The 24652-nt window shown below is 40.9% G+C and overlaps 1 protein-coding gene across 3 annotated transcripts in view; it reads left to right on the top strand.

Moving 5' to 3' along the window:
• Nucleotides 1-24652, top strand: part of slc8a4b (solute carrier family 8 member 4b) — a 127150-nt gene that overhangs the window by 741 nt on the left and 101757 nt on the right. Inside the window, exons 1-2 of one of the 3 annotated variants that reach the window (XM_087837664.1) lie at nt 19918-20194; nt 20284-20439. The exons of the other annotated variants lie outside the window; for them this stretch is intronic. The gene's annotated coding sequence lies outside the window, so the exon portion shown is untranslated. Of the gene's footprint in view, nt 1-19917; nt 20195-20283; nt 20440-24652 lie in introns of those variants that run through there. 3 annotated transcript variants of the gene reach the window in all.

Genomic DNA, 24652 nt, shown 5'->3' with positions numbered 1-24652 from the left:
CTGGGTACTAGGGGACTGTGCACCGGGTCAGGGCGCGCAAGAGTAATGGATTTGTAAGGGGTGAAATAGCAGCACAATAGCGGCCTGTAGCTTTGCATATGAAAGGAAAATCCTGTGAGTTTGAAATAAGGCTGATGATAAAAGTTGGATGAATACCATTCAGGTTCCTGCATTTCTTTAGAGGAGCTGATTATTATGACGATTTGTTGATTCTGGTGGTGGTGACGATGATGGTGATGAACGTATTTATGGAAGGAGTTGTGATGATACCAAAGCTGATTGATATGTGACACTTTTAATGATGGCAGTCCCAACATAAATGGATGCTTCTGCTTATAGGTGTTACACATCGGGTGGAGGTAGTTTTATAACAGTTGAAGAATTGGCAACAAAATAATGGAGATGAGGATGATGACGTTGATGGTTTATAGAGCATGATGACGGTGGAGAGTCAATGATGATGGCTGGGCTGCGGGGTACATGATGAGGCTACTGATGAGAACTTTTTCAACAATGATAAATAATTTACCCAAAGATATGTTGCCCTGTCAATAATTCAAGGAGCCAAGCTGTCTAAGGAAATGTAGGCTATAAATTAATCTGCATATCTTAATCCATCCCCAGCATATAAGCAAGAGTAACTCTTTGTGTTAAGCAGCTTTTACACAGGTGTTGCTATCCAGCCACGTAAGGTAGCGATTTTGTACAATTCAGACAAACAAAGCTGTTTTTCTGAATTAATAAAGGGTCAAAATAAGTCTGATGGCTCCTGGAAGGAAAATCTATCCACATTTTGAGGTTAGCAACAGTTTTTTTACCTTAAAAAATGATAATACATTCTTTCGCTTTATATCTTGGCTCTCAACAAATCCAAAAGCAGCAACAGTATGATTTTGGCTGCTTGTGTGAGCGGTGACTGTGAATAACTGCAAGTGCAGAGAAACCTGGTGCTTGGAAGAAAAAACACATGCATTTATTCATTATTTGTGTAGCGCCTAATCCTAGAAATGTCAATATTGACAATGATTTGGTCAAGTTCTCACATTTATATTTTGTTTTTAGGTCTGTGTGTTTATTGTGTATGCACATAATGGAGGGTGCCTACTAGCTAAGGGTGTTTGTATGCCAGAAATATCCAGGACTTTCCCTGTCTGTCTGTCGTCTTTTCCTGTGACGGTATCCTCAGCTAATCCATTAATGACTTAAACAACACACTCACTTCCCCACAGCAGAGGGTGGTAACCCACATCTTGGCCTCTATTCTTGTCCATGTTAATCTGATTATGTGTTTCGCTGGCACCGGTCTCTGGTTTCTTGTGTTGTTAGTGGTTACTGAGCATAGGGAACCTGTTACTTTAAGCATAATGCATCTGTCCAGTAGCTGGGAGGGACAGGAAACACCCTGTGGTCATAATCCTTTTTTCTCCTGTGTGTGGGTGTTTGTTACACACGGTTAGTAGTGCCAGCTTTAAAAACCTTGTTTTGAGTTGTGTACCAGAAGAAGATTATATTGACAATACCATGAAATATAAAAAAGAAGGCCTATTCATGTTGGCAGGGGCATAAAGGAGCAGGAACTTCTATTAAGCTAGAAGATACATTTACGTCTTCTTTTAATTGATTAATTGTTGAATTGATTTATTGTTTGAGTGGTAGGCTACATGTAGCCAAATTTCTGTTTGGCCTAATGTTGCAATCACTAATCAGTTGTTTGTTATAACTTCAAGGGCTAAAATATTTCCTGATGGCACTGATTGATTATTTATTATATTTGTCCATACTGGTCAAAGCCTTTAGAGATCAGTAAGTTTGAATATGTAAAAGTGTAATACAGCAACTGGTGTGATATAATTAGCAATGAACTGATCCAAGTAAAGACATTAAAGCCAAACTCAAAAAGCAACATACTTTAACATAATTATCTTAGGGGGAAAAAAGTTAAATAAAATAATTAAGATGACAAGTTAGAAAATAATGTGTTTAATGTGCGTGTGAAAACCCCCCATATATATATATATATATATATAACATAATGGATAAGTGATATGCACTCAACTCTCTCGTGTCAAAGTCATCTTCAGTGATCACCCCAACCCTATGCTTTCATGTCTTTTTTAAAATTTTTTCCAAAAAGGTACTTTATGCTTGCCTCCAAAGCATAATGATGATAACTTAAACCCCAAAGGGTTAACATATCATGCCAAAGTAGTTGCGTTCCATTTTATGATAACTGTACCAGTATTCTAGTTTAGCTGCCCTGATGTGATTATTAAAAGCAAACAGTAGTTGGACGTAATATTAACACGGATCTAAAACAGATTGTATCACACAGAATACACGGCATAGTTGCATGAATCTAATTAAAATGATTGCGCACATTATTATTAAATAGTGATTTGAACTTAAACATTAACAGTCCTGCGAGTTATTGTGCTCATCAATGGGAACTAGAACAACACTGAGATAATAGCTCAATAACTCATGATCTCTCACAGTTCATAGCTTATCATCTGTAAAATGATCTTTACATTGACCTTGAGTAACATTTGAGTGAAGACTGAATAGGTGATTATTATTTGTAAGTTTTGCTGAGATATGACCAATGCTCTAGTAGCGATTCTTGTGAATTGTGGATGAGCAGATGGCATGAAGTCGTGAAACTGGATAAGCTAAAAGAAAAAGAAAATTAAATGTATTGCTAAAAAAGCAGCTTCGTAGTGTAGTGGTTAACAAATTCCATGAGAAACACAAACCCAGCCTCAGGAGGTCACAACCAAATTTAATCCTGTGACCTGAGCATATCACCTTATGTGTGGGAAGTTCTCCTCTTTGAGAGAGATTCTGACTTGAAGGGCTATGCTAGTAGGATATTGTACTGATGGTATGGCTTCTTTCAACTTAACTATTAATGCTGCTCTCCAACTGTCTTGCATGGAAGAAACTGCAAATTTGTCGTGAAAGCCTTTACCAGGGTGTGCAAGTAGGCCTTGCAGTTTGTATTTAGTTGATTCATTAGTGCAGTGAGCATCTGAGAGATCTGTAATGTTCTTGACTTTCTTCTCACAAAAACACTCAAATTTCTGATCTCAGGTCCCGTACACTTTAGCATTGCCCAGATGGAGCCACCTGACAGCCCTGTAGCCTATGTCACCATCTGGAGTCTATTTATGATTCAGTGCCTTGATGAAGTGAATTATTTTAGTTACAACATCAACAATGTGGTTTATTTTTTAGCACTGACTAATACAACACCTCCTGGTGTGTAATGGTAAATGGTAAATGGCCTGTATTTGTATAGCGCTTTTACTAGTCCCCCCTAGGGACCCCAAAGCGCTTTACACACCCAGTCATCCACACATTCACACACTGGTGGAGGCAGCTACAGTTGTAGCCACAGCTGCCCTGGGGCAGACTGACAGAAGCGAGGCTGCCATATCGCGCCATCGGCCCTTCTGGCCAACACCAGTAGGCGGTAGGTGAAGTGCTCGAACCGGCAACCTTCCGATTACAAGGCGATCGCCCCCGATAATGTAATGCAAAAAATACCATTAAGGTAAACAAAAGGATTGATAAGTTACAACCGCATTGCTCTCTAACTGGTTGATTTGAAATTGTGTTGCCACTGTAGATGCTCTAGCTAAAAGGTAATTTCATGGTGGTTGGTTAGCTTAAAGGGCATGCAATGTAAAATATGTGATTAACTAAAATGTGGGCGAATCATAAAATATAACATGAAACAACAAACAACTATAGTACAATATCACATTTAAATGTATTAGAATTTATTTAATATAATCGTCTTTTCAATTATTAAGTTATTGATGATTTTAGTATTGAATCTTTGCATACTATATAATTGCATTGCAATTATTTTTAATATTTATTTAAAATTGAAATATTTGAAACTATGTGTATTGGATTAATTATATTGTAAAATGCCACCTCTTCCCAAGAGGGATCATTAAACTTTCAGCTCTCATCCCCAGGCTTTCTAAGCTATTCGCCCTCATTGTTTTCATTTTGTTTATCTTGTGTATGGACAGCGGCTTTATCCAAAATCTTCAAAGTTCACTCCATCTCCATCATTTGTTTTGGCTGCTGTTTAGATCTAGATAATTTTAAGAGGCATTTTAATCTCTCTGCAACTGAACAGTGAGTCGCCCCTCGAGGTTTAAAGCACAGCCTCCTGGCTACAGGTTGATTAATTAAGTACACTAACACAATAGAATGAGAGGACAGTGATATATCGAGTGGTTCATCTCTTCTCTCGCTGCGACATGAAGCCATTGGCCTATCCTTTTATTTGACACAGTGTTTGACATTCATGGAAAGTGGCCAGTACCCATGGGTGGCGCCCAGTGCCACATCACATAATGGCACCTCAGTGTTTGCTCGACCGGAGGAAAGCGCACTGTGAGTTAAGACCAAGGAGTGAACTTTATAACATCAAACCCAAAGCTTAACAGTCAGTGTGGGCATTTGGCAATTTGAGCTGTGAAATTAGACATTACAGCACGATCTAAATCATGACGCAATGAGAGAGAGTGAAAACGCGTTCAACAGATTGTGACTAAAGCACAGATGAACTTAAAAATAAAGCGTTGCATCATTGCAAAGTGTCAAAGAAGGCTAAATCCTGTTTTAAATATCAGTAATCATTGACACAGTCAACTAATTGCAATACAGGTTCCAGATATAGTCTGATTTAAACAGCTCTGAGTTTAAAAATCCTATAAAAAGGACGGTTGCAGATTTAATAACATCCTGATATCCCTCACAGGTTCAACTAGGTTGCCAGGGCCCTCACATCACTCATTCCACTCACTTTCAAATTGCTCTCAAAGTCTCAGTTTCTGGCCAAATGGTGCGATTTCCAAGCTGGACAGCAGTTTGAGGTGTCTCAACAGAGATCTCACTTGCATGGCAAACTGATTTAGCCCTTACTCCTGTATACTTCAATTAATCCTTCAGAGGGAAACTACAAATGATGAACTAGTAGCCTGAAGCATTGAGTGCATGTCAGGATGTTATAGTTCTGCTCAACATTAATCAGCAATTAGTAAAATCACCTATTGGTATATTCAGTGCTGGAACTCTTTGTATTTATCCAAATTGATATGGAAACTCACACTAAAAAGCCACGAGGAATGATTATTGGAACTATGACAGTCATAAAACATCCGTTTAGACAAAAGTAGGTATGTCAGACTAGAAAAAGGAGTGTTGCTATAAAATCTAATATCTTTATAAGACATAATTGTTTTCTGCATTTTTGAGTTAGTTTAGTTATGTCTTGCTCCTTTTTGCTTATCTCCACAAGTAAGTGGCAAAAAAGTGCTCATCAACCAACTGTAAAACAATCTGTTATGCAATACTCTCTATGTACTGCTGTTAAGTAAAAGGGATGCAATGGTGGAACAAGGGGTGTATGGGTTTAAAGAGGCAGTTTTAAAAATGAGGTAACACAGTGGTGACTCAACCTATGGCCAATTGATGAAAGCACTCTGATATTTATATAGCTGCAATGTTACCAACTGACCATTATTTGATTTTTTTCTACAAATTATATTACAGGATAACACAAACCAAACACTTGCTGCTGTTGCAGCATCATATTAAAAGCATTTAAGCTGGTGAGCCATTAGTTGGCTTTTATTTTGGAACTGTCACGCAAAAAATTCAGTGTCAGTAAAAAAACAGACTTTTTGGCATTGTCTGGCAAATTAGCTTGAAATACTAAAGGTAGTAATGAAACCAGAAGAAGCAGCCACTGTGAGCTGCAGGCAGCACGCTCAACTCAACGTCTCCTTGTGCAAGCCACAAGGAAATGGATAAATCTGCATGAATTGTTTTTTGAAAGCATGGAAATAACTTGTTTTGCTTTCCCCTGTATTCAGTGATTTACTAGGATTCAATTCTTCAACACAGCCATTTCAAGTTGGCTAAATATACATTCATCCATGCTCTTACAGCTTATCCAAATTCAGGGTCGCTTACTAAATAGACATATCCAGGTAAACAAGCCCTCAGTTATACAGGCTTAGAGACTGGTGAGTGACCCCCTGGCAACCTCTGTTTGGAGATGGGAATTTGTATTCCATTATCGATATCACTTGTCAATTTGATTCCTTATCATTCCTTATATTATCAATTCTTATTGGCTCTGCTTTGACAGTTCCCACGATCCCTACACAGAGAATTCACATTGATGCAAATTAATTGGATGGTGTGGGTCAAATGTTTGTGCACGCTGGAAATATTTCCCGTCTTTGTTGTGAGCAGTTTTGGGGTCGTTGCTGAAAAAAAGTAATGTATTACACAGAACAGAAGTAATACAGTACATTACTGCTTAACGTTCCTCAATTTGCTATACTGCTTGTTACATTACTTTCATGTTCCTCTGTGAAATGATCTGAAACATGCTGTCTCTTAATTACCATTTAACTATATAAACCTACAGGCTACAGCCCCTCACACCAACACAAATCCCTGTCTTAATGACCGGGACGTTACAGACATACATATGATCTTTCTATTAGTATTACACGAAGCCGAAAGCACAAAGCGAAATTGAAAACCAGCACAAAGAGATTTTAAAGCAAATGCCACCACATTGATTATACTTTAGAAAGATGAGTGAATGGCAACAGAGACTGAAAGCACGACTGTTCATCTGTTTGTTATCTGATGAAATTCAAGCTATGGCTGCTGTGCTGGGGTTGGCATTCATTCACTTTCACTCTGGGTTCTTGGCTAGCTTAGCGTTAGCATGTTGTCTGGCTAGTTTAGCGTTAGCATGTTGTCTGTCCTGGATGTAGTTTCCACATTATCATCACACTCTGTCTTTTGGTGCAATACAAATAAAAGCAGTATCCATTCTGGCACCATTTTCCTCTGACGACACACGAATTGAAATCAGCTGATTGGGTCGCAAAAGCAAGAACTGATAAGCGGGATCGATAGACAGGCAGACTAACAATTCCAAGGAAAGGGCCTAGTGATTCCCATCATTACCTCTGTTCACTAGGGAAAATGTATAATGAAGTTAGTGAATGGTTGCTCTGTTACTAGGTGAAATTGGTCACATGTCTTTGTGATTCCTTTGGTCACTAGCAGACTGCAGCACTCACCTGTAGTTAGCATGGATGATACCCACTTGTTTGCAAACACTCCCTAACTACTCCTTAAGGGTAATGTAACTTGAGAAAGGTGTGATGCAAACTTTGAAACGGAGAACGTTCGCCTTCAAATTAAAAGTTGTGCCTTACTGCTCCAAACCGACACGTTTAAAGCGCAGGTTTTGCTCTGGAGGTGACTGAAGCCCAACTGATGTAAGGGAGGAAGACCGAAGGCACCCCAACAAATTAATCCCTCCGAGTGTGGCTGGATTGTTCAGCTTGGCCTCTGTGGTCATAAGTACAAATAACAGGATGATGGTAAATGTAACTCGAGTGTGTTTCATTGCTCATCAGTTTGGCAGATACTTCTTCATTCAACTTGGTAACTGAAGCTGCTGGTAGAATATTCCTGTGCCAAATTAACCATGGAGTGAGGTGCACTTGCCAGGACTCCTTGTCTCATTGATCTTGGTGGATTAGTTAAAATCCCACATGAGTTCTGCTGCTCTCAGTCATCTCTACGTCCTTAAGTCCTTGGGTCTGTTTCTAATAAAATAACCATCATCATCATCTGGCAAACAATGACAGGCTTTTCCACAAAATCTAAAAATGTGCACATATGTAACAAAAGTTGTTGCAGAAAAAACAAAAAAACTCTTTTGCAGACAGACACATTAGATAGTGCTCTGATTACAATTATCATCCCACCAGATTATGTTTAAAGATGAGCCGAGCATTGATATGCAGAGAGGCTCCCCCTGCTGCTGCTAAGAATAGAAAACACCGAGGTGGAGGAGAGCCATTTGTTTTGTGAGTAACCTCAGCATATGATACGCACACTTGGACTCACCACAGTGTGTGAGAGGTAGTGACTGTGTCTTTGAATGTGTCTTTCTCTATGTCTGTGGCTGTCTGTGTCTTATCTGCGTGTGCTTGATCCTCATGCGGTGATTCACAGGGCAGACCGTCCCGGAGATTTTGCTTATGGTTGTCTGCAGTGCTGTTGTTGCTTTAAATTACATTTTAGGGATGGCAGAATAAAATTGTGCTAAGTGAAGAAAAGTGACTAAAGCAGTTAGGATTTCTGAAAGATAGAAGAAGGGACAGAGGAGAGGGTGAAAAACAGACACAACCCTGCTTGTGTCCTTTCCTCGCTACTCTCTGAGGCCAGAATCAGTGCAAGCTGTTCTTTTAATATCATGAATGGGAGGAAAGATGTGAAATGGACAATTGCAGACTTATCCAGCCAACTGTGAAAATGGGCACAGATGAAGAATACAATGACCTTTTAAATCGCTTAAGCCCTAGGCCAGTTTGTGGAATTTGTGTATGGAAAAACAAACTCAATCAACTTCAGTCGCTGGCAGCTCCACAAGTGAAAATGAACAACCTTGGGCTCTGCTTTTAAAGAATGCTTTGAAGAATTTTTGAACTACAGTAAATTTCACTCACCAGCCCTGGGTGAGACTTGAAAAAAGCAGTATTTACTTCCACCATCTAAATCTGATCAGAAATTAAACACCCGCTTTATAACAAAGAGTCAGCGACACTGATGATGGTGAACCTGATCTAAAAAGTCTGACCTACAACCCTGCCAAACCTGGCAGTCGGTGGGACTATGTAGCCTCTCCATTTTAGCCATTTGAGAGCTTTAGAGAGCCAAATGTACCCGGCTTGGTGTTTGGAAATGGTGGCTGCAGGTTATTGGAAAAGGTTACAGTTTTTCTGAATGGACAGGTTTGCACTGGATGGCTGAAGAAAGAAGTGTACGCTCTTTTAAAAGAGGAATGAAGTGGGTGAACGTCTATATGTTTACCACTGATAAACCTCCCTTTTTTCAACACAGGTTTACTTTCTGTTGGTTTCCTGCCCTCTGTGTTTTTTCTTGCATTTCCTGTCTACCCTTATGTTGCTTTTCCACTTTAATTTTCTCTGTGTGTCCTGTCTTAATGTCTTTCTTATCTGCTTTATCATTCTTGTATGTGAAATTACTGTCTTAGATGGCCCCAAAAGAGAATTTTCTCCAGGAGATTGGGTTTGTGTCGTATGTGAAACCAAAAGGTCATTCATCCATTTTCTTCTGCTTATCCAATTGCAGGGGGGAGGGGCATGGGGCATGAAACGGGGTACACTCTGGACACACACACACCTATGGTCAACTTAGAATCATCACTTAACCGAACCGAAAGCATGTTTTTGGACACACAGGGACAGGGGGAACATGCACAGTCCACACGGAAAGGCCCCAACCTGAATTTGAATCCAGAACCTTCTTGCCTCGAGGTGCCAGTGCGAAACACTGCACCTCCATGCCACAAAACCGAAAGGCAATGTTGATTCATTTTTTTCATACTAGGTTGACTCAGGGGGCCTTTCTATTGTGACTTTGCACGTTCTTCCTATGTGTGTTTGGTTGAGTTTCGGATTCAAATTATCCACAGGTCTGAATGACTGTGATTCCCAAGGTTCCCAGACTGCAGCAGCTCTAGCCCCCCAAGCACCCTGAATTGGATAAGTGGTCAATAAAACAGATGTAAATTATGTAAATTTTTTCTTCTTCTTCTTTTTTTTTAATTTTTCAGTTTTCACTCATGGTTAGACGAGATTTCGACAACAGAACTAGTCTGCTAGCTGTGGGATAAGATTATACTTTGGGTTAAAATAGATCGCATTTTGTGCATTTTCACAACAATAGCAGTGGTCACATGTTAGCTTTTCAGAACATTCTGAAGGCGAACTTGTCCTTTGTCCTGTTTTTCACCAAGCTATCACGTTACATCAAATAAACTGGTCAGTTGCAATCATGGTGCTGGTGCAACATTAACACCAACGCAGCAATATCAAATTGCCCCCCCCCCAGCCACCCCTCCCCACGCCTTCTGTTCTGTCTTCGTCTGTCCTTTTAACCTTTTCTGTGTGGCTTCACATCAACACTGTCAGAGCAGTTTATAAAACAAATAGACCTGATATCCTGAAGTCCTGGTAATTCCAGGAATTCTCCATTTTCTCGCGAAAAGACACCCCTATATTTCTCCGCTGTGTAAAACAAAGCAGATCTTAATCTGTTTTGTGTTATATAGCAGACACAGCCTGCACTCTTTGCGATGCGTTTCTTGTGAGGCGTACAGAAATACCAAAATGTGGCTTCAGATAATCCGTGTAGTGTAATGTATGCAGTATCATAATGCCGTTTACACGTACAGTGTTATGCAACTCACAATCAGCATAATCGTCCTTCGCTTTTCTATGGATGGGAAGTCACGGATGTGGTTTGTTCACGCTCCCAAACACACACACACAGACACACACACACAAACACTCTTCTCTCCCCAAGCGCAAGTCATATTGCAGATGTTCATATCCAGTATCTGCCAGCCTCTGTTTGTTTGTTTTTGCCTCTGTGCGTGTGTGTGTGTGATGTTGAGAGGTACTGGCAGCACAGTGCTCAGACTTCCATCCCTTGCTAATGTCACACACAGAGAGGATAGCAAAAAGCCCGAGGGAGCTCGCATGCTAACCCCCACCTCCCCTCTCCCCATCTCATCCTCAAGACATGCACGCACACACACGCACACACACACATATCATGCATAAATAAGTTAATATGAATGCTGAGCGTGAACATTTAAACTTCCGCGCTTCCATGCGCACTTTTTCCTTTGCTCGTGGATTTAGTTTTTGCTGCAGCGACTTACTCTCGCACACGTCCATACAGAGCCTTTACTTCTGTGTCTCTTTTTTAACCTCTGCTGCCGGGCCTTGATGACACACACATGCGCTCACGTGGAGTTTACAAATAAAAATCATCACACCTATACATAGCAACACTCTGTATCTCTCTAAAGTACAAGCGGACTTAAACGCGAGGTCCTGTGGGAACCTCGGTCTTTGAGTGTCTGCGCTGCGCTCGCCCTGCGCGCCTTTACACCTCCGCTCAAAGCTTCTCTCCATTTTTATGTCACAGCCTTTTGCAGTAGCGGAGGAATTTAGTTTGTGTGACTTCCAAGTGGTACTACAAACAGTAAAAGAAATAAAGGCTTGGAGCAGTCGTGTATTTAGTCAAACTGAGTTCTTTGTGAATTTGCAACTTTTGGCAAATACCAAGAAAAAGTGCTCACAGGGTGTAGTGATACAAACTCTATTGGCTATTTGCATACTCTGTGCAGTATGCTAGTTAAGTAACATAGTCTATTATATTATAGTGTAGTATAGTAGCTTTCAACAGTTACTTTTGTGGCCTTTTTTCAAGTAATGAGGATGCGAATTGAGAACTGGTTTCAAAATAACCAATCCATCGCATCACTAAGCTTATCAGTTCCTTTTATTAGTGCTGGTATTACTCATTATTAAACAGTGGCAGCAGTGAAATTTTGCATATTTGTATCATATGGAATTCTTTGTTCTAATCTGTTGCTACACTGTATTTGTTTAGACTCAGGGGTAATGTAACACTTGCTTTGAGGCTGATGTTAATGCCTCTAGGCCTCTGTTTTACACCATTTGCGGTCCAGCCTATAATCAGTATTGATAAGGACATTGGTATTAAATTAATTTCTAAATTCATGTCTATTTATGTGGCAAAATGTGAAACGTGACCAAAAAGTTCAAATCTGAAAATCTCATCCAGTTAAAATTTGGCCCTTTTCACATTCAAGGTCATCTTTTCAGGCATGTCCACACACCTTCCAGTGCGGCTGCTATTTTTAGATCCCATTCTGGCCACTTACACCAAGCGATGCACGATTTCATCACTGACCTCAAAGTTGCACGGAGAGCAAATATCAACTTCTCTTTCAAACTGACTCAGGTCTCATGTGGAGGATCGTCTCTGATGTTCAGAGCTTCAGCCAATTCAGTTGAAGAGGGAGCGAGCCAGGTGAGTCGTTCTGCTTAAACATTAAGTGTCCATTCGTCCGCCAGGTGAACCTGTCAGTGCAGTATTCTAGTGTAGTGCAATTTGGAGTTGATGATACGAACTGCGGTGCATGGCAGCGTGCCATTTCAGAGCACGGTGAATACAGTTTTTTGGCCACACGAAAAATGTTCTCTCACAGGCTGGCGCACTAACTGGAAATGAAAATCAAGTTGAAGGATCACCGTCTTGACACACTGGAGGAGACTGAACTTTAAGTACATACAGTACATGCAGTGCTCCAAGCATGGGTGCTGGGAATACTTCCTCTTTGCCAAAGGAGATTTTTTTTTTCAAATATTCTGAATTCTATTTATCTGAAATTATTTGATTATTAATACAGTTGAATGGATTTATATGTAGAACTTTACTGTTTTTGTTGGTCTCAATGATGCGAGCTTTTCTCCCCGCGATACAGAGTTTATGCAAGAAAAACTGTTAGACCTGGAGCATGCAACATGTGGGGGGAACTGTGTCTGTGTATTACAAGTCAATGTTGCATTTGATTCATGTAGTGTTATTCACCCTCTATAACAGTAATTGCTTATTGCTAGCACAGACAGAACAGAGGAGCTGCACATACGCCACAGAGCAGAGGGAGACAGAAAAACACTGGGGAGGTTATTTCACATTAACTGTACATGTGCGAGAACGCTGGCTTAGACGTAACCTCTATTACATCCTTGGTTTAGTGAAGATGAGTGAATGAATACGACTGATTTTACCCAGTGACCTCCAGCAACCGCTCACCAACCAGTCTGGGAATGCACATTTTTTCCCTTACGACCGGTGACTGCCCGATGGTTGCTGTCCAGATCATTCTCATTCCCAATGCGTAACATAACGACGATTTGTCACATCCCGAGGTGTCTCATAGTAACACGAAAGGTACCCTTCGTCCTTATGATCCACTCCGGATTCTCAATTGAATCCAACAGAATGCCGCTTGTGCCTGTAACACACGCTCCACCCTGCTATTCCAGCACCAACCATAACCATAACCCTATCAGATACAACATACAGGCGATTTGTCACATAGTGTCGGTATGTGACGAGTTGAGATGAGAACGTGACATCCAAAAAGACCAGTGTCACATGGTTAGTGCTCACACGACTGCAGTTTATCAGTATTATGTATACCAGCGGTCCCCAACCCCCGGGCCTCGGACCGGTACCGGTCCGTGAGTCGTTTGGTACCGGGCCGCAAGTGTGAAATGTATGGTTTTCAGGGTTTTTATCAGTTTTCAGCGTTATTTTGTTATTGTTTTGATCGTTAACTCGGTTTTCATGGGTCTTTTCGTGTGTTATGAATAAATCTTCTTTTTTTCGGTACCGGTAGTAGTTTTATTTTTTTTATTTTGGTGTATTTGACACATTAAAGGCCGGACCGTGAAAATATTGTCGGGCATTAACCGGTCCGTGGTGCAAAAAAGGTTGGAGACCGCTGATGTATACTGTTTATAGACAGTATAGTAGATCTAAAGGTGCTGTACACTGATTCCAGAGCAGCATAAATCTAACTGGTTCCACAAAGTGCTTTACAATGTGTCTTGGGAGAGGACCTAAGCCAAAATAGCTAGGAACGACTGGTTCAGTCTGAAGCATCTTATTTAAAAAATAATAATAAAATCTCTTTTTGAAGATTAACTATTAATTACAGAATGTTGCTAAACATTTGCTATAAGTGCAGACTAGCATCTAATTGAAATATAATTAGTCTAATTTCTTTAATTTACTGAACTAATTAAATCCTTAGATGCTTTCCCAAAACCTCTCATCTCGTTTCTTTTACCAAGATTTTATTTTCATCATAGCTCCACTGCTGCATCACTGTTTTCCTCTAACTAAGAGTCTGCAAGTTCTTTGGCTAAACACCTAACTATGTTTAGAGTTGAGGCCTGATCTCTCTGTCCTCCGTTTCTTTAATTTCACAAGTAAATACCCCCGCAGGGATAAGAAATGACTGCTTCTTTGAACGGATGCAAAAAGAGGTGTGCCGCGGCGTGTGCTCTGTGCGAGCGATGCCAAGAAGAAGTACAGTTTGATGGCTGAGCAGATGGATAGCACGACTGTGTTTCATTTGTTTGTGTTCGGCAAATGGCAGTGACAGAGCTGTGGTGAAACTAATAAAGTTAAATGGAACCACGTCTTTCATTAGCTCAGTGCTTTCCTGTATGATAAAACCCCCGCGCTGCCCTTTCCTCGCTTTACAGGAGCGACTCAGAGAGGCAGTGAAAACACTCCATCTCTGAAATGGATTCACAAAAGAGCCCATTATTTTCAGTGAGAAAGATGAAAGACAACAACAGCTTTATTTTCACGTTCACGCTGACACAAATGCCCTTTTGAACGTGGTAACACTGAGGACTGAGTAGCTGGGAGAGGAGGCCAAACCAAACAAAACCTGAACAGCAAAAGTGAACGTGGAGAAATCGATGTTCCACGTAATGCAAGCATCTGAACAAAGCATGTACATGTGCAGTGAAGGGAGTAATACAAAGAGAGAAATCCTGGATTAGAGTATTTAGGAATGCATGTCGTTAATGTATTTTATTGTCCTCCTGTCTACCTCTCCTTTTGATGGTCATCCCTTCCTAAATCCAATCAGGAAATCACCGGCCATGACAATCCTGACTGCACATACACACTCCCACACACGCATGAACATGAAAACATACAAGCCACCAGGTCCAGTGAAGCAGACACTTGCAAGATTTCACGACTGCTAATGCATGCACTTGTGAACACATCGTCACACGTACACATTGCATTCTGTACCAGCCTGCAGTCATGCATGCAACGTGTCTGGACAGCTTGTGTGTGTGTGTGTGTGTGTGTAAGTATGCATGTGTGTGCGGACTCTTATCAGATTATATAAGCCAGGTTTGGGGTTTATGCTGCAGCGCCAGATTACGCACAAATGGATTGAAGAAATGGGTGGGCAAGAGGAGGATAGGGGAAAAAGACTGGAACAAAAATGGATAAGTAGAATGGGAATTTTACAGCAGGATGAGGTGTTACAGGGCAGGATCTCCCCTGATTGGATGGTACATTGAGCTGAGCATTAAGAGACAATAATAAGGACATATGGCAGTGATTGTGGAAAGAGAGTCAGAGGAGATAAAATTGGTAAACAACAAAGGTGGGAAATGACAGAGATGGGATGATAGGATGAGCGAGAGCACCAGTCCGAGATGAGCAATGCTACTGGAAAACAGGGGAGAGAGGAGACGGCTGTGAGACAAAAAAGGGGGAGGGATAATGAGGGAGACAGACAGGAAGGAATCTAACAAGTGAAATGACGAGACAGGCGATAACCAGCAAGAAGATGTGGCAATAATAAGTGCAATAAGTGTTGATGAGAAAAGCTGAGAAAGGAAATAAAGTAGCAGACAAACAAGAATAATGAGGGAGAGAGGGAAAAGGTAGCCATCCTTCTATCACAGTAAATCCTATAGCAACACTGGAAGACGAATTTTCCTTCTGTATAGGGTTTACATCATACAACAGCTGTTCACACAACTATTTGGTGTGAAGGTTATCTGTGATTATGGAATCAGTACTATCTACGGGTAGATCGCTCTTCCACCAAAACAGGATTTTAACGCTGCGTCACTGAATATTTATATATTAACAATAGGTCGAATTACTGTGCGTGTGTCTGTGTTTCCAGTGACAAAAAATGAAAATACAGCAAAAACAACCGAATCGGGATTTTGCCTTTGATGCCGTTTTTTTGAATACAAAACACTCAGTTTAATAGGTACACCCAGCTAAGACTGTTGCACAATTCAGCCTTCCTGAAAGTCACAGTGCTGAGGTGTAGCTGAAACTCAAAGAAGTGCTGATTCTACCACTTTAGACAGTTTACAGCCATTTGTAATCTGAGAGGAGGGAGAAAATGAGCTATCAATATGGAGTGGAAAACTGTTAGATTTAGACTGGGTGGATTTGGTGCCAGCGGGGAGAACCTCGGGTTTATCACTGTCCAATTTGAAAAAGTTGCAAGAGAACCAGGATTTGATTTCCTGGAGGGAAACACACAGGGCGGTGGGTGGGAGAGTGTAATGGGTTTAATAGATAGGTGCAGCTGTGTGTAGGCAGGGATAGCTCAGTAGGTAGCATAGTCACCCCATCATCGGAAGGTCAGGGGTTCGAATCCACTGAGTAGCTACCCTAAAGGTACCTCTGAGCAAGCTACCGTCCCTCCCCAGGTGCCTGATTAGTGGCTGCTTCACTGAGTGAATGGGTTAAATGCAGAGAGAGTAATCAATAAAATATACATTATTATTATTATCAGCATAACAATGGAAACTGATATTAATCTTACAGAAGATATGACCAAGTGGAAGTAGACAGGTGATAAATAGAAGATGCCCCAGGACAGATCCCTGGGGGACACCAGTAGTTCCTGGGATTTGAAATTTAAGAATTTAATGAACGAATGTGGTTGAAAAGATTGGATTTAAACCAGTTTAGAGGTGTTAGTGTTAGTCTGTCAAGAAGAAATTTATTGGATTTGGAGGCAGATGAGAATGGTTAATAGACGGGAGTCAGTTGTCACTAGGAGGTGATGACGACATGCGTCTGTGCTTGACCATCTGGATGTAGGTGATGGCAAGCAGGTCTATGTCCCAACTTGACCCAATGTTTTCTGTTGGATACATTTTTCATTCTTCATTTTAGGCTTTATTCCAACGACTGAGCCCATCCAGTTGTATTTCCCTCAGATCCATCTTACAAATGCAGCTATTAACCTTCAGCCCCAGAGCCACGTTCATTAAGTTCATTTTCTAACGCAGTCCTGATCTAGAAGTAGAATGAAACATTCATACACACTTAACCATTCATCTGTCTTCTGATGGTTCAGGAAACCTCTCTGGCCTTTTCAGCCTACAGGCCCCAATGACACTTCTCATTTCCTCCTCTGGATCATTCTGCCATTATTCTTCTGCCTTATAGTCTTTCTTTCCTTTGGTTTCTCATTCTTACTTTCCTCTTCACTGCGTTGGTTGTCCACTCTGTCATTATCAGCATGAAAATCTGTCGCTGGTTTGCTTGGATCTTAGTCGCAGCTTCAAACATGCTTTTAGATAGATCAAAGTAGATATTAGGCACAAATGCGATCGCATACGTATGCAGACACACGATAGCGTCACATGCGTGAATCTCACACCCTGACAATGAGCCTGTTGCTAATTGCTGGCTTCAAAGACCGAATACATGCTGTACAGCCTGTTACCTCTGAATATTTACACACATACAAATCCGACCCCACATCCTCAAACCGCCCAAACAAGTATACCCAGCTAACATGGATTTACCAGATAAATGCATAGACGTAGGAGCATTAGACTGTACCCGTGTATGTATGTTTCTTTGTGAGAAAACACAAAAGTGTGCACAGCTAAGAGTGTGATTATCTGGTTAATGAATGCTGGTTGAGTAGGCTGTCGGATGAGGGTCAAAAGCTTCAAAAGCGCTTTCATGCCTGCCTCAGATAGGTCGCATCGACCCCTGGATCTGTGAATCGATCAACCAGCCTTAATGTGACTCATTCTGGAAAACAAGAGTCCCCTAATCAAACTTTAAAATGCTCATGCACTAACGCTTTCACTTTCACTTTAGAATAGAGGATATGAGATTTGGTGATGAAATTGCTTTAGCATAAGAAATAGGCGTGGAATAGCAAATCATCAATACCACAGTTCTTCTCCCTGTTTTCTTGTTGATCATCATTCTTTATGTAATTACGTATGAAAAATAATTCAAATGATACAAATTTATTGCCTGCAACATTTTGCTGTTTCTGTGTTTGCTGTTTATGGATGTTTTAGCACTTAGCGGACCAGCGAAGATGGCTGTAAACACACACATATTCTCACCTTCTAAATGTGATTAGGCAAATGTGTCCACACACAGTTGCTGATTTACATACTCGGCAGACTGTTTGAAAACAGCTGCAGTTGTAAATACATTTGATGTAAGCCTAGAGCAGGAGTGTCGAACTTCAGGCCTCGAGGGCCGGTGTCCTGCAGGTTTTAGATATCACCCTGTTTCAACACACCTGAATCAAATGATTAGTTCATTACCAGGCTTCTGGAGAACTCCAAGACATGCTGAGGAGGCAATTTAGCCGTTTAAATCAGCTGTGTTGGATCAAGGACACATCTAAAACCTGCAGGACACCAACCCTTGAGGCCTGGAGTTCGACACCTGTGGCCTAGAGGCACAAGACAAAATAAAGCAAAGTCTCTGGAGGGAACTTCAGAGTCCTTTGTTATTACTTGGATTTATCTGTCATCTGAACATTGCAAATACATTATTTAAATTTACTTTTAGCTCATTTTTGGTCTCCACCAATTCCTGAGAAAATGACTGCACTCTTTGACTCCTTTGTTCTCTAGCAAGTTGCAGTGTATTCATGGTGATGCTGGGCAGGTAGTGTAGATTGCATGTAGGAGGTGGGAACTCGGAAATTTTTGTGACTGACCTTGCTGCATATGTATTTCTAGGAGTCTCTTAAGTTTTAAAATATAGGTAGGAGAATTTTTTTAAATCAAGCGTGCAAACACCCGATTTACAGTGAAAAAAAGAGCATCTTATGGTTTGCGCTTGATGTTGAAATGAACTGACTGCGCCTGTGTTTAGAAAAGAGTGCAACTTTTGTTTGTTTTCTCCCAATTAGTAAATGTGACACTTGGTCGAAACTCATTTAAATTGGTCAACACAGCGGCACAAACTGAATGCAGTTTGCAGAGGTTTAGTCGGATGGCCTCTTACAAAGTGAGAAAAATAGATCAGATTATTGCAGGAATTAGATGCTTCATTGTTTTTCATTAAACAACAACTAATTTAGTTAGTACACAGCTGTAAGCAGATGGCCTCAGATCTTTTACATGTACACAGATTTTTATTATCAGAGCTATTTAAAAAAATATATCATTAGAAATCTATCCACACTATTTATGTTATGCACATCTGGACTTCTGTTTCATTCATTTGAACGAGGAACATAATGCATAGGATTGTTATAAATATTCCTCTCTGACACCAATGACTGAACCATAGATTCAGTGATGGGATTGGCTAAATGTGCAGTTAGCTCAGTAGGAAGGAAGCTTGAGATTCTGCATTTTAATCACCATTGAACAGTATTTCTTTCCACATTCTTTTAATTGACAATGTTTCCTTTATCTAATTTTATTATAACTGATTAAGAGGTAGTTGAAAAATAATTCTGCAGTCACAAACTTTATCTTGGTTGGACGTCATACCAGAACATCTGGGTGTGTTGAAGACGCACCTCGAACCGATGTCAGTTCAGCTTTTATTTTGAAAAAACGTTTTCAGACATGACTACACATAAAGAAAAGACCATCAGCCAGATGTTTGATGGGGACGCTATGACAGAATAGCTTGTAGAGAACTACAGCAAAGTCAGCCGATAAACTAGTCGCAAGACACATTTCACATTCTGCGCAGTGATTTGCTTACATCAGCTACAAATAGTGCAGTAGTTTGAGGTTTCACTTGTACAACTTCCAACCTTCCCAAGCCATTACTTACAGCTTACTTTAAACATGGTGTGAAAATCAAGCTGTAGAGATTTGAAACTTGTTTTGCATATTCCAAAAGCATATTCAAATATACAGATGTGGTATGGCTAAACCTTAGACTGCCATTTAGACAAAACAGCTTTTAATCATTTTGTACTATAGTGAATGGAATAACCTACAGAGTTGAACGTTACTACACTTCTCACAGGTCTAAAACATCTCTCAGAGCTTAAATGCTGGATTGAACTTGAACGTAATGCCAAGGATTCTTTTTAAAACAGCCATGGTTCACATGTGCATCACTGTAACTGTCCTTGCATCAAAAACAAGTCATTTATTATAACCCACTTACATTTGTTGTGACCTCTAGTGGTCAAAGCAGTTATGACAGGGGCAAAAGAGGAAGTCAGGTGACACAGAAAGAGCTACAAAGTCGGTACAAGTAGGAGGTCAGGATAGATAAATGGACTTGCAAAACACTGGACTTTAACACAGGATAATAATCGTGGTTCTGCAGCTTTTCTTTCCTTTAAAAAAGTTGCTGACTGTGTTCCTCGTATGAGAGCTGGCGAGTACAGCTCCCAGACTTCAAGGGCACTGGATGTGTAAGTCTTTGCTCAAAGAAGAAAAAAAAACACATATCTTAAAATCTTGAATTACTGGGAAATGTTACTCATTCATCTTTTCCTGTCAGGTTTTGCCAAGCCAATCCAGGGATTTAAACCAACTCCCTCCAGTCAAAGGCTCACATATACTCCTTTGGTCCTTTGGTGACCCTCTCTGAGTCACGGTGCCTGCAGTTGTTGCTCAGAGGCCGCAGTTTAATTCGTACTTCAAAATAGACAGGAAGGTATAAAAGTCACTTTCACTCAGATTTACTCAGAAATCTTCTCTATACATGTTGTGTGTTTTTATTGACCTCCTTCACTCTTCCTGCCAAACAGTGTCCCACTTACATGGGAGAAACTGGTATCGATCCAAAGATAGAAAAGCAGCCGAGGGGGGGCTAAACTCATTTCACAGAGAATTTCTCATTTCTCTTGTCTCTGTCTTGCTTTGACTTTATCTCTCTGTTACACACACACATACGCAAACACACACAGTCACCCACTCCTCTCGTACCCATAATGATAACGTTAAAGACTTTTGTATCTCATTAATCACCATAGAAACAGTATTGGACCTACTTTCTGCACTCCTCTCCTTTGTTTAACTCTCTGTCTCTTGCACACACGCATTCCCCTCCACTACTGCCGATGCTTTCTCATTGTGTCTTAGATTATGTTGCTGAAGGATGCACTGCTGCGGTGATTTTATATGCAAGTGTGTGTTTGTGCGCGTGTGGGAAAAACAGTGTGTTTGTGAAGCGGGTGTGTGTAACCACAGAAGGGCAGAGCTACGTGGTAACAGAGTTGCACTACATCTCAGTGTGTGTGTGCCGGTGTGCTCCCGGCCAATCAGAATAATGTGGATTATCGCTGGTTATGTAGATTGCGTAAATGTAGAGATTGAGTTTGTGTATGCGTGTCTCTGTGTGAGCAGGTGAGAACAGCTCAAGATGTCTTTAAGCGAGAGCAGATGGGAAGTCAAGTGTTATTGGAGCGTATGCTACATAATTCATTTATGTTGTGTGTATGTGTTCCTGGATCTCACTGTGAATATACAGTTGTCGCCCTGAGGGGGCAATAGAAACACAGGCTCATTATAAGGGACATGTACAATGTGCCCAATACAACATTTAGCAGTTATTTAGAGATTTGTTTCATTCTTTTCTACTCAGGTATAGAAACTGAGCCAGGTAGAGTTGGCTTTGCATTAATCAGCTGCTAGTCTGTTGTTTATTTGCTAAAAAAAGACTTACACCTGTCTGTTAAAGCCGAGCAACCAGGGCTGAAAAATGAAGCCAGTGGCGAACCTGCAGTTCCTAGAACAGCCACTTGGGGGTGGCTCTAAAAGCGAGTCACTCTTTATAGACTCCTGTGTAAAAAATGGCCAACTTTACAAAAAGCTGTTGTCAGGTTAACTTTTTTTTGTTCCACTTTTATAAAATAGCTGCTTGAATTTCCCTGATACTCCGAATTAATCATAATTAAGTGTGGGGATGCTTTAAGTGTATGTGGCTGCTGGCTCAGTTTATAGCTTATTGCAAGGCTTTAGTTCAATTAACGCGAGTCACTGAAATGACTCTTGTTACTGCATTTTAAATGACATCTGACAAACAGCAATAATAATTAAAAAATAAGATCACAGAGCAGATTTGGGGATTTGGTGAAGGAAGATATTGAGACATAAAACTAAAATTCAGGCACCAAAATGTGAGTCCTGTTATTGAAATCAGAAATATATTGATGTTCAGACAGTTAGGTTGTCTTTGCAAGGTTTTAATTTCACTGTGCAAACGGATCAAACAACATTACAGAGCACAACAGTAATGGCGAGATTATGGTGGCCATCTTTTATTTACAGTCTGTTAAAGCTGGCTTTGAATAAGCATTGGCCTATTTGAAGTCATGAGCTTAATGTTCCACTTCTACCCAGGTTGGTTTTTATGGTCATTAAAAAAGGCAGGAGTGTAAACATCTGCTGGACCTGAGTAGGACGCATAGTGAAGAGGATTTTTCACACTGTGAAGGCAGGTCAGTCCTCTCTTCTAAACAGTCTGATGGTTTCTCTGTTTCTAAATCATCTCAAACCTATATTGGCGTTTCTGCTTGGCAAGTTTTTGCAATAAACTACGCTCTGCTGCAATGCCAGCCTGGCTGATTTATGGCTCTAGCATCCTGCTGAAAAAAACTCCCAGTAAAACAGGAAAAGAAATGAAATGATAGTAAGCATAATATGCACTATGTGTACCTCGTAGTACTTCAAATCATCGGATTAATGAGAAACTAACTATTTTTATGTCTCAGTTTCTGCAGTTGCGGCATGCAAAACATATGAAAGAGCAGAATCGAAGATGACATGTTTAGATTTTTAATTTTTTATCTGACCAACCATCTAAAACCTACTTATATTCAATAATAATTAGAGACTCAAGTACACACAGAAATTCATATTTTATTAGTAAGCTATTATTAAGTTATCAGCTGAGTCTCTGTGAAGTTTGCACTGTGTGTTGTGTTCATAGATCCAATTTAAGAATCAGAGCCAAGTTGCAATAAAGCGAGTTGGTAATTTTTTTCTGTGGCTTTATTTTAGTTGGTTCATTCTCAGAAAATTGGTTGAGATTTTTTCTTCATTCTGCAGCAGACTGAAAGACATTAAATCAAAAGTACTCCTCCAGGTGCTAGGTAGGGGGGATATTGCTCTCAGCAGGGACTGGGGATTTGAGGAGATTCGGGAAAAATCCATAACGACTCAGGAGTGCTGTTGTTATGGTGGAATATCAATTGGTGTTTTTCAACTGCTTCAAATCACAACCTGGAACGAGCTTTTGGATGTGACCTTTAGAAATGCGCCCTTGCGTACGGACACTTTGGCTCATCATTTCTGTGCCACTGTTTTTCACATGCTCGATAGTACACAATAAACACCTGTAGGTGATGCACATCGCAATTGTTGGTCCTTTTCTTTTCCGCTTGTTGGTGTAGTGTATTTATTTCTCTGACAGACTGCACAGACGTGCTGTGTTTGAAAAGAAAGCGAAGGCTGTGAAGTGAAGCTTTTGTCTCTGGCTCTGCTGCTGACGGAGTGACAGTGCTGGCATATTTGGCGCTCAGGGCAAGAGCACGAGTACCCAGGCTCCTCAAATGACCTGTGACTGAGCGACGCATGCCATGACCGATCCTCAAGAACTAGTTGTTGTTTTGTTAGAAAAACAACTATCCATCCATTCGCTTCCGCTTTATCCTTTTCAGGGTCGCGGGGGGCGCTGGAGCCTATCCCAGCTGTCATAGGGCGAGAGGCAGGGTACACCCTGGACAGGTCGCCAGTCTGTCGCAGGGCCAACACACAGGGACAGACAACCATTCGCACTCACATTCATTCGCACATTCACACCTAGTGGCAATTTGGATTATCCAATTAACCTATCCCCACAAGCTGCATGTCTTTGGACGGTGGGAGGAAGCCGGAGTACCCGGAGGGAACCCACGCAAACACGGGGAGAACATGCAAACTCCACACAGAAAGACCCTGGCCTGATGGTGGAATTGAACTCAGGACCTTCTTGCTGTGCGGCAACAGTGCTAACCACCGTGCCACCGTGCTGCACCGTAGAAAAACAACTAGTTCGAAATATCTCTCAGTAAAGTGAAATGTCTCTCAAAAAACAGTTTTAAGAGCAGCCTTTTAACGCAACGCTCGGCGGTGTATTTTGAGGCTAGACCCGCACCAGACAGAAACGATTCAGCAGAAAACACACTAGTGGGGGTGATTATTAAGTGAGTGGTTGGGTGTCAGACGGCTAGGCCACCAAGTCGTGTTAAAGTAAAGACATCACAATTAGATGACTTGCAGTCAGACCTGTCATTGGCCGACTTGCCTGCTGCTGATACTGAGGCCTCCTGAGGGCACGAGAAACTGAATATTGCTACTGCAGAAAGAAAAGTACTCTGAGAACAGTTTTACCAGCACTGCTTTTATTGGATTTACTCTGGCGACTTCTCAAAGAGCAGGAATGATTGTCTAAAATTACTGTTTGGCTAAGAATCCACTAACTTAAGTTAAATAACGAAACACTTTTCTTTAGCTGTCCCCTCTACTTACAGTCGTGAAAAAGAAAGTTTTCAGGTGACTCTGTGCAGACTCGTGGAAAAACTAAGTATCACCTTACTGCTTTCATATGATTTAAGAGGGTAAATAGCAGCCAGGTGATGCTTTGTCAAATTGCCAGTGTGGAGCATTCAGGTGTGGAGCATCTTCCCAGCAGTGGACATCCAAGCAAATTTAGCCCAAGGTCAGTCCATGCAATGTTCAGAGAAACTGCAGCTACACATCAGACTCTGCAGACCTCGGTTAGGATGTTAAATTTGAAACTTCATGACACTGCAATTAGAAAAGGATTTGCTTGTTTGGAAATGTTGCCAGGAGGACGGCTCTTCTCTCTAAAAAGAACAGCACAG

The sequence above is a fragment of the Neolamprologus brichardi genome, chromosome 3 (genome assembly GCF_056152115.1).
Source record: "Neolamprologus brichardi isolate AB-2024 chromosome 3, ASM5615211v1, whole genome shotgun sequence".
In the NCBI taxonomy this organism is placed as follows: Eukaryota; Metazoa; Chordata; class Actinopteri; order Cichliformes; family Cichlidae; genus Neolamprologus; species Neolamprologus brichardi.
The sequence above is the reverse complement of the archived record's forward strand: the minus strand, read 5'-3'. Positions and strand labels throughout refer to the sequence as shown.